Genomic DNA, 12,003 nt, shown 5'->3' on the forward strand with positions numbered 1-12,003 from the left:
ATATATATCTTGTGAGATTTACACCTAAGTATTTCATTTTGGGGGTGCTAATGTAAATAGTACTGTGGGGGGTTTTGTTTTTGTTTTTGTTTTGGGTTTTTTTTTGCGGTACACGGACCTCTCACTGCCGTGGCCTCTCCTGCTGCGGAGCACAGGCTCTGGACGCGCAGGCCCAGCGGCCATGGCCCACGGGCCCAGCCGCTCCGCGGCATGTGGGATCCTCCCGGACCGGGGCACGAACCCGTGTCCCCTGCATCGGCAGGCGGACTCCCAACCACCGCGCCACCAGGGAAGCCCCAGTACTGTGTTTTTAATTTCAAATTCCACTTGTTCATTGCTGGTATACAGGAAAGTGACACTTTTGTATATTAACCTTGTATCCTGGGGAAGTTCTTGGGATGAGCAATCAAACCATTTGCCTGGGCAGGACAGTCCTGAAAATAAAGAGATGCTCATGAAGACAGAGGAACAGCAAAGTTATATTAATATAGACAGTAAAGCATAGTTTTGATTCTCAGAGTCCAGGCTGAGTGTGGGGCTAGTTTGGGCTCTCAGTTTTTCCTTAAATACATCATTAATGTCTAAGGTGTGATCATTCTGGATTTTCACTGTTGCTTGAGGTGTCACAATCATATGTCAAGTTTCTGTCTATGGTTGTTCCAGTCTCCAAGTTTCCCACAGTGGTTTATATCTCTGTATCAGGTTTTTCTGCTCTTTCTGCTATATAATCATTTGCTCAATTGTTTGATGGAACAACAGCTGTGACGGAGATCATCAATCTGAAACTGCAAAACAAACAATACTGAATACTAAAAGAAGGATTATGATCAGATTTTGTATGTTTGATTATGATCAGAGTTTGTGGTACACTTCTCAGTCAGGAGCCAAGAGTGCCTATATTAAACCAAGGGAATATATCCCATCCCTGATCTGAACAGTCTGCTGAACCAGCTATGAGGTCATTCTCCAGATTACCCAAATTCTGATTTCTTGGTTTACTTCCTGGATTTTTAGTAGTATCACAGATCTCAAAGAAGTCTGCAGGGATGTAAGCACAACATTCTATTGTTAAAGTAGCTCACATTCTCCCTCAAGAAGCCAATCATATCTAAGACAGTTCAATTCTGAACCATGGCCTGCTCAATTTTATGAACTTCTGAGGCAAGAAGTTCTATCATCTTAGTGGCTGTATTAGTTTCTTAAAGCTGTTATAACAAATTGCCACAAACTTGGTGGCTTAATACAACAGAAATTTATTCTTGCACAGTTGTGAAGGCTAGAAATCTGAAATCTGGCAGGACCACACTCACTCTGGAGGCCCTAGGGGAGAAGTGGTTCCCTGCTTCTTTCAGCTTCTTGTAGCTGCCCTGGCATTAATGCGCTTGTAGCTTCATTTCTTCAACATCTGCCTTCATCACACTGCCTTCTTTGTGTGTCTGTCAAATCTTCCTCTGCCTCACTTTTATAATGACACTTGTCTTTGGATGTAGGGCCCACCTGGATAATCTAGGATGAGGTCTCCTCTCAAAATCCTTAAATTTATCATTTTTTTTTTGCTTACCATATATTGTAATATTCAAAGATTTCATGGATTAGGAAGTGGAAATATGTTTCAGGGGGTTACCATTCAGCCCACTGCAGTGGCATTGTCTAAATCGCTTGATATTCCCTGAACCACAGCATGTAAGATTTCCTCTACTTTCTGGGCCTCTTATAAAGCATGAAATTAAGAGGTCTGAGGAGAGGAAAAAGAAATCCAGAATTCCCCAAAAGTAGTTAGGGCTTCAGTTCTCTAGTCAGAGTCCCCCTCCCTTTTTTTCTTTCTTGAATTAAATTATCTGCTTATCCTTTTTCCTAGAAGACAAACCAATGGGCCAAAATGTATGATATAAGAGACAATCCCAATAATAAAGCCAATTCCCAAAGTTTTAGACAAAATATCTATAAGGATAATGATTGAGCTTATTTTCATCAGACAGTAAATGTTACATATGATTTACAAAAAGAGATGAACATAGTTTTTTTTAGAGGAAAAAACTGTAAGAAAAGTAATAATAGAGATATAATGTACATTCTATACCATGAACATACCAAACATACAGGAAGAATATATATTGACAGGATATCAAGAATACCAACTAAAGAGATTCAGTAAATCTGGAGTAGTTACCAAAAAAACTTTATTTTAATGGAAATCCATAGGTTAAGTCTGATGCACATCCTCATTTAAAAACCACTGGCCTTGAAGATGCTAGATTCAAATTAATAAGAAGGTTGTGGCCAAGAAGCAGTTTAAAATAGTAACTGAAATTATAACTGATCATGCTATACTGCTATTGCCTAATATTCTCAGGCAAAGAATCACCAGGACTCTGACAAATAGAAACATCATGGAGACCAAGGGCCTTGAGAAATCTCTAGGTGCTTCCCATTTAGCATACAATTTTGAAATTTTTATGTTAATAACATTTTGCCCATACAAATTTAACCTGGAGAAGGCTGAGCATCTCTTCTGATTAGAAAACTCTTCCCATGCATCTCATCAATAGTAATATTGAATAAACATAATAGTTTCTAGCATCTTTTTCTAAGGTGAAAGAACAAGTTTTTGATTGTCCAGGGGCCTGGTAGAAAATATATCCTGAAAGTTATTTTATTTCATTTTACATTTAGGAGTCAATCTTAGGAAGGAAACAGAATCAAAAGTCAGGAGATTTGGATACTTAAAATAGGAGAGTTGGTGAAAAGAAACAATATTTGGCTATTCATGTGAAAGGAACAATAAAGCACTTAAAAATAAACAGAAGTAATATGACTATCAAGAACATTAACTCTTTCATAAGTGAGGAAACTTTGTTTTCTTAAATAATCAAGGACATGATAAAGTCAATACAAAGCACGGAAAATTATTCTGGTAAAACATGAAATCTTTTTTATCTAGGCAGATTACATAGAATAACCCTTCATATTGTAGGTGAAGGAAATAAACAGTGAACAGTGTCTTGCACTATGCTAGGCCCTGGAAATACAAAATAAATATGACATACTCTAAACCATCCAAGATTTTACAATCTAGGTAAGGAAACATATATGATTTTTTAAAAAGTGAAAAAAATGTGACAGAGATTGCTAGTTGTCTATCACATACCTTTCTCCCCATTCTTTCTAAGTGATAAAATGTGGTTTTGTTGGGGGGTGGCTATGTACCCAAATGGGAAATAATGTAATTTCTCAGCCTTCCATTCAGATAGGGGTGCCCATGTGACTAAATATAGGTCAATGGTACATAGGTGGAAGTTGTTGGGTGGGGCTTCCTAGAAAGCTCCATAATTTTGTCCATGTGTATGTGTGTGTGCACATACATGCACTGGGGTAGGGGAGGAGGAGTGATGATGCTTATGAAGTTGCTAAGCTGGGAGGCATTACCTTTTTACTCATTCTTGCCTAGGACACGGGTGTGATGGCTGGAACTACAGCAACCATATTGTTACACTGAGGAAACTTTGAGTTAGGAAGGCAGAGCTTGAGCTTGGAAAACACAGCAAAAAGATCAAAGGAGCTGCTGTAACAATATTGAACTGCCTACCTTCAGATTTCTTTTATGTGATAGAAAAATAATGGGTTTCTTAATGACAGGCAAACACAATTGCTAATTGATACAACATATAATTATAATATAGTAAGATGTAAGGTTTAAAAGAGGTATGTATAAAGACCTATGAGTGCACATTTAAGGAAAGGATGAATTCTGCATAGGAAAAAGGAGACTGGGAAGGTCTTCACAGAGGGAGTGACACTTGGCCTGGGATTTTAGAATATGAGTATCTGTCAACTAGGCCAGGAAAGATGGGCATTTTGGATCAAACAGTGACACTGAAATTTCATATAATTTTTGTGGTGAAACTAGTGAATGTTGAAAGATGAAGGACTTAGCAAATGTTTTTTATTAGAAATGGATGATGTGATATTAATCATATACAATCATGGAAACCCTTAAGGGTTGGTGGCCAGAAAATGTTTGAGAAATACCAACAGAGGGTACTATTGTAATAAAATGTACATATCTGCCCTCATATAATTTTCTTATTATTTCTGAAAAGGAAATAAGATATATTATTCCCCTGTATAATTCTATCCATTCCAATGTTTTAGCACTTTAAAATTTTTAATGAGTAATTCTCCATTCTTCAATTGCTCTTACCAAGACTTCATTTAACCATTATTACAAGTTAGGAAAGTCATCTCTCCTCTTCAGTATACCTGTGTTATGCAAGTTAAAATAGTATTCTTTCCTATGCTATACTGAAAATCTTGTACAGAACTAAAATAATACATAAGACCTATAAACATTGAGATTTATTTGACTAATGTAGAAAGGGCTTTTCAGAAACAACCAATATTTCTCAGATTAGTATAAATTTTTTAATAATGATATTTTATTCTTATGAAATAGGAAATGCTTATTTCAGTTACCAAATCAAAAACAACCACTTAAAAGACCCTCCAGGGGCTTCCCTGGTGGCGCAGTGGTTAAGAGTCCGCCTGCCGATGCAGGGGACACGGTTCGTGCCCCGGTCCGGGAAGATCCCACATGCCGCCGAGCGGCTGGGCCCGTGAGCCATGGCCGCTGAGCCTGCGCGTCCGGAGCCTGTGCTCCGCAACGGGAGAGGCCACAATAGTGAGAGGCCCGCGTACCGCAAAAAAAAAAAAAAAGACCCTCCATAACCTGACTTTTTTCAAGGGAGGATACAATCAATATATTTCGCTAAATAACAAATAAAAAGGAATTGAAATAAATAATAACATAACATACAAATAAATACATGTAAATAAATAAAAATAATAAATAAAAAAGGGAATTAATGATGAGAGGTCACACTAAAAGGAATATATTCAAATATACAGAAATAAGTTTTCAGATATGTTTAGGTCTTAATTTAGATGGAAGTTAATAGAGAGGATAATCCCAGTGAAAAGAATTGCCTTGGCTCTTTTATTTTAAGCCAGAAGAGTGATATTTAGTTAACTGTTTTGGTATGGGTGGCTTTACAAAGGATATATAATAGGATTTATGTGTTGGAGGAAAAAAACTGAATGTGATGCCAGAAGTTAAGGACTTTGTATGTCTGCAAATGTAATTTTAAAAATCTGGTCATTTTCAACCTAAACCCTTTTTCAACCTGAACCCTACTCAACCAATACCTATATACTTCTACAATATTATGATCAAGGTTTATAATAATGACCCCAATATGTCTTCTGAGTCATAGCAGAATTATTAAATTAGGATATATTTTTATTATTTGCAAACTGGTAATCTGGCGTTTTTTTTTTTAACACTTCTAGATTAATAAGAGCATCCTTATCGGGTATCCAACCTTGGGCTTGTTCTTTGGCCATCTTCAGTAACGGTTTACAGTTAACAGAAATGAAACAACCAACAACTGATAAATTTAAGATGCGTGTTATTAGAGCAAGAATATCTATCACAAAATATTTACAATCTAACCAAATTTTTAAGGAGTGTCACATAGCTTTTTCTAACAATTATAAGATTTTTTTCAGATTCTGTATTGAAAAAGAACTACAATGAAGCATGAAAGAATTTACTTTTATTTCTAATTTCAGTGAATGTAGTCTGTTAATGTCAGCAAGACAAGAGATGTTATGAATAGGCTGAGCCTCATTTTCATTTGTTAGGTCATGTATCCAAGTTTAATTTGAGGGTCCCTATCTAGTTGCACCTTAACTCACCCCTGGCTTCCCCAGAGATGGTTACGACTGTTCTGCCTACAATGGGGGGCCTACAGAGGGCCTTGCTTGCTTAGTCCTCTGATAAACATGAGATAAAATAAAGTCTTAGGAAAGGAAACCCTCCTACACTGTTGGTAGGAATGTAAATTGGTACAGCCACTATGGAAAACAGTATATATAGAGGTTGCTCAAAAAACTAAAAATAGAGTTGCCATATGATCCAGCAATCCCACTCCTGGGCACATATGCAGAGAAAACTCTAATTTGAAAAGATACATGCACCCCAATGTTCACAGCAGCACTACTTAACAATAGCCAAGACATGGAAGCAACCTAAATGTCCATTGACAGATGAATGGATAAAGATGTGGTGTATATATACACAATGGAATACTACTCAGCCATAAAAAAGAATGAAATAATGCCATTTGCAGCAACATGGATGGAACTAGAGATTATCATACTAAGTGAAGTAAGTCAGACAGAGAAAGACAAATATATGATATGAGCTGTATGTGGAATCTAAAAAAATGATACAAATGAACTTACAAAACAGAGAGAGACTCAAAGACACAGAAAACAAACTTACGGTTACCAAAGGGAAAGGGGGTGGGGGAGGGATAAATTAGGAATTTGGGATTAGCAGATACAAACTATTAGATATAAAACGGATAAACAACAAGGTCCTACTGTATAGCACAGGGAACTATATTCAATATCCTGTAATAAGCCATAATGGAAAATAATATGAAAATGAATATACATCTATATATATCTGAATCATTTTGCTGTATACCAAACTAACACAACATTGTGAATCAACTATATTTCAGTTAAAAAAAAAAAGTCTTAGGGAGGGTTGCCTGAAGCAAAGCCTGAGACTGAGGTGCGGGGAGGGGGGTTCTTCATGTGATTTATCAGGGGAGTGCTCTCAAGTGCAGGGGAGTGAAGGAAGCAGGATACAGCAGGGAGAAAAAACTTAAGCCAGCTGGAAACCAGCTTCAACCTGACCCCACAAGGAGTGCTGGGATAGATTTTGCACCACAAAATTGGTCTACCTTGAGGCAAAGTCTGGCATTATGTACTCTCATCATCAGTCATTGACTGCAGGATGCAGGGGTGTGTGGGGAGTAGGAGTCTTGTAGAGTACTGAAGCTCTTATTCTGCAGAGTACAATTATCCAGAAAAGGAAGCGGGTGTAGTTAGCTGCTAACACCCACAGCTTCTGGGGGTGCGTCCATCTGCCTTGCAAAGGGGGCCTGAACTGGGCACCAGCAGTATGTGTACACTATAGAAACACTGTCATATGTGTATCAGGACCCCAGATCAGCCCTTAAGAAACATATAACTGAAAAATACCACAGAAAGTACTGCAGAACTTGAACACAAACTATGTATGACACTTTCTAAAATTATGTTATGAGAAAAACTGGGATGAGATGATGGGAACACATCTCCCTTTCTAACATTCGATTTAGGAATATCCTCTCCCCTTACCTACTCTCTTTGCTAAGCAATAGCAGCTGGTGGTGGCTTCTGTGATCAGGGCAAGATGCCCAGCAGTGAAAGAACAGAGTTGGTTGGGAGAATTTAAAGCAGATGAAGTCTCTGGAATGGGGATATGTGGTTTAGGGTGAAAGGAGCTGTAAGGGTAGGGTCTCTTGTTTGTGTCTGAGATCTGCACCCAACCTCTCTGCTTTGTTTATTTCTACTGGCCCTAGAGACACCCTTGTCTGCTTGTTTTCCCTCTGTCAACACTTCTGCTTTGCACCAGGCCTCTGGAACTGGACTTCTCTCAGCCTTACCCTTATGCTGACATTTTCTAATAGTTTGACACTATAAATAATGGAGGAAATTAAGTTAAAAGCTTTCTCATGCTATCTCTCCTTTTTCTTTTTAAACTTAGCCACTTAAAAAAATTTATTGGAGTACAGTTGACCCACTTTAAGTAGAAAACCAAGCCCAGACACGTGTGCTATTGTTGGGTGTTGTGAAGAGAGAAAGGCAAGTTGATTCTTCTGCAATTCAAGCCCAGAGGCTTTCCTGGGTGTGCAGGGTAATGTGTTCTGAAGTGCCATAAAGGAGTAAAGAAGGTCAGGGAGCTACAAAAGTGGTACAGGAGTGGGGACAAAGCAGTACTTGGTTTACCTTCAGCAAATTTAGGGACTTACCTTCTTCTCCTTCACCAGTCCCTTTATCATCACCAGTATTTCTCCTGAAAAATGTGGAGAAAGAGTAACAAGACCCTGGGTACTGTAGGCTCTGAGGGAAAGGAGGGTATTCCTTTTTTGTTTTTATCTGGGAAAGAGGAGATTTCCCTGTGCTCTTGGGCTGAGGTAGAAATACCTTATTCTACCTGCTGCTAATGTGGAAATTACTACCACTTTATCTGGAGTCAGAATAGTATATTAAAGAGTCTCTTGGTGATGTCTTAAAACAAGCAAAATCTTTTATAATACCCAAGTTTTAGAGACTGATGGGGTGAGTTGCGGATCCTGCACATTTTATCTCTGGTGGCCTTGGGCAGTAATGGGGCCTGTGGGGCACAATAGGGCACAATAATTGAGCTCACTCTGACTTGCTATTTTAGTCATCTTTGCTGTCAGCCTTCAAAGGAGAGACCCTTGCTTTATCGCCTGCTGTCCCTTCTGTCTCTGAAGAGAACCTAGCCTTCCTGACCTGCATGGATATTGAGGCAACTCTTAGGGAAAAGAAGAACACTCCAAAAGAATTTATGGCCATTTTCTCAGTGATATTTGAGAAGGGCCAAGACATCTCTGAGTTTAAGTCTCGGCTCTATTTGTTATTAGCTCTGTGACCGTGGGCAAGTTATTGAGTTATCTGCTATCTCACTGGCCTGAATTTTCTCTCTCTCTTTTTTTTAAGATATATGAACCCTTATGTTCCTTTTTAAAAAATTAATTAATTTTTGGCTGTGTTGAGTCCTTGTTGCTGCACGTGGGCTTTCTTTAGCTGCAGCAAGCAGGGGCTACTCTTCATTGCAGTGCACTGGCTTCTCATTGCAGTGGCTTCTCTTGTTGTGGAGCACGGGCTCTAGGTGCACGGGCTTCAGTAGTTGTGGCACACGGGCTCAGTAGGTGTGGCACGCAGGCTCTGTAGTTGTGGCACACGGGCTTAGTTATTCCGCGTTATGTGGGATCTTCCCGGACCAGGGCTCGAAACCGTGTCCCCTGCATTGGCAGGTGGATTCTTAACCACTGCGTCACCAGGGAAGCTCCTGGCCTGAATTTTCTTAGCTGCTTAGAAAAACAAAGAGGAGAGAGAAGGACAGTACTTACAACTACCGCCAATGATCATGAGGATTAAACAACAACAACAAAAATGGGTGTAAAGCACTTAACATAGTACCTGGTCCACAGACGCTCAAACGTTAACCATGATTGCTGTTTATTATTTATCAGCGAGAAGGTCTTAGCTGAGAAGACATATCCATTAGCGTCAATAATTATAATTTCTATTTCAATATACCGCTTAACTCTGTGCTAGGCAATGTTTTAGGTGCTGCTTGCATGTGACTTTTAAAATTCTCACTACAACCTACTATCATAACCATTCTACAGATGAGGAAGCCAAGGAATAGCGTGCTTAAATCCCTTGCCCAAGATTCCACGGTTGCATAGTGGTAGAATGGAGATTCAAACCCAGAAAGTCAGGTTTACAAAGCCTGTGCCCTTAACCATTGAGGTATGCAGTTAAATAATCAGTCAAGAACCAAAAAGAGATGGGGAATGGAGGGTAGAAAAGGCACAGGTCAAGGTGAACAGTTAGAAACAGGAAATTGAGAGTTTCGGTAGGTCCGGAAGCTTAAACGCATCATTATAAACCGTTCATGTCGTCAACAAGTTAAGCTCCTATTTAAAAATGAGTTAGTAAGTTTACAAGTCAACTTACAAGCAAGTTGAGAAAATCTTCAATAGATAACTATAACTAAGGGACAGGCCCGGTCTTTTATGTATTTTACCAATTAAGTGTCCGAAATCTCCACGAAGCAATCTGCGTGCCAGGGGCGTCGATGGGCCAATGAACATAGACGTGAAGGGGTTAATACCGGAGTTTGGGGGTGGACCGAGCGGAGGCGAAGAGGATTTTGGGAGCTCCGTTGTACGTCGCCCCAGGGCGCCTGGGAAATATCCAGTGCGCGTTTCTATTATGACCGACCCTAAGTAAGGGCCATCGGCAGGCTGGGTCTGGCCACTGCCGGCGCAGCTGCTCTCAGAGGCCGGAAGGCATGGGCCGTCGGCCGCCGCCGGGAGGGCGGACGAGGCGGAGGTTTGTAGCACTTGTTTTGGGCTGAAGGCGTAGGCATGTCCTGCCTCCAGCCGCGCTGGGACAGGGGAACGGAAGTGAGAGGGGGTGAGGAGACGGGGGAACTGACAGAGTGACGGACCCGGCGGCGAAAATTGAGGGCGTGGGTGTCGGAAGGGGGCGTGTAAATATGTTACGTAGGTGATGAGTTGTGTGAATCTTTTGGGATGGGAGAGGTGGCGGATAGACGAATGGAGGGTAAAATCAGCAGGGTGAAAACGTGTTGTTGGCGGGACACCAGCACATATGAATCGTACCTATATGGGATGACTTTGGAGTGATTTTATTGGGCTCCTGGTTTCAGATTCTACTTTTGATGGCTTGACTCCCTTTAACAAATTACCAAGTACTTGCTCTGTGCTGGGTACTGTACTAGAAGTTCTGTATGAGGAAAGGAATTAGCCTTTATCCTCGACACTTACAGCCTGTCAATTACTATATGCATTTGGAGACAGGCAATTACAATACAAGGAGATAGAGATACCCCAAGTGTTTTGATAACCTACTGGGTGCCACAGACTCTCCTGAGGTTGCCATCTGGGATGATCTTTGATGTGGTGATTTGACATACATTTTAAAGATAAAATAAGCAGGGAAAAACTATGTGCAATTTCTCCAAGCGTGTTCCCTCCCTGTTTAGCTCAGGTGCAGCTACCTGGAGGACTGAGTAGCACTTAAGGCCCAAACTCGTTTATTCCTGGTGAGAGCATTTGTCCATCACAGTGGCACTTCCAGGACCCCTGCTGGAGAGTCACTCTTAACTTGAGATCAAGGCCTCCCCTTGCACGCATAGCCTGCAAGCTCTGGGTAGGACCAGAGTGCAGAACTCAAGGGCTCTCTGCCTTAACCATATGAAACACTTCTGTGCCAGCTCTTTGGTTTTCTAGCATACTCAGTTCATAGCAGGGAATTGTGAATTTACCTGGAATCCTAAGCAATCTTTTTAAAAGTTTGAATCATCAAACCTGCTGCTTTGTTTACCAGAGAAAAAACAGTATAGCAGACAGTCCAAGTCAATGGTTCTCAAACTTTCCTGTGCATCAGAATCAGCTGGGGGGCTTGTTAAAACACAGATTACTGGATTCCACCACAGAGTTGCTGATTCAGTGGGTCTGGGGTAGGCCCCCAAATTTACATTTCTAGCAAGTTCCCAGGAGATGCTGATACTGCTGGTTCCGGGACCACACTTGGAGAAGTACTGGTCTCTACAGAACTGAGATTAGTAAACCAGAAAGGACATCTCTAGGGAAGGCTGGGCACAGTTCTAAAGGTTAGACAAGTCTGAAATAAGTCATGGTAGATATGAAATAAAACGGATGTGTTTTTGTTGTTCATTTGTATGTTTTGAATGGAAGAGCAAAGATGAATCTTCCTGAACTAAACAAAGTAAGGTTTGCATCAGCTTTTTCTTCGCTCATGGGGTTCAGAGTTCCTTAAATTGTTTAAAAAACAAAGTAGTTATTTCCTTTTCAGATCCCTTTCTGAGTTATATTCAAGTAGCTAGTTATTTACAGAACTCACACCCCTACTTGTGTCATCACCTCCCCCCAAATGAGGTGTTCTAACTTCTGGTAATAAATTATGTTTGAAGTTAAAACATGAAAAGACAGTTGGGACAATCTACTCAACACAAAGATTTGTATAAGCAGCCAGAATTGAGATGGTGTGATAAGTAGTTTTATTTATTTTTCCACCCTCAATGAAACCCCTTCCTCTTCAGAAGAAATAATCAGTTTATTCACTGTAAAGCACAGAAGGGACCAGAATTCTTACTGTGCCAGAGATTAACTTGAAACCTTCCTTGAGGGACTGACCTAAACAGCCTACTGGAGGGTGGCAGTCCTCAGTTCTGCCTACCCTCCATACCCTCCCATGAGCCTGAAAAAGGCCAGGACAGATTTTTAGAAATGTCACTCATTCTAG

Source organism: Tursiops truncatus, chromosome X (genome assembly GCF_011762595.2).
Source record: "Tursiops truncatus isolate mTurTru1 chromosome X, mTurTru1.mat.Y, whole genome shotgun sequence".
Taxonomy (NCBI): domain Eukaryota; kingdom Metazoa; phylum Chordata; class Mammalia; order Artiodactyla; family Delphinidae; genus Tursiops; species Tursiops truncatus.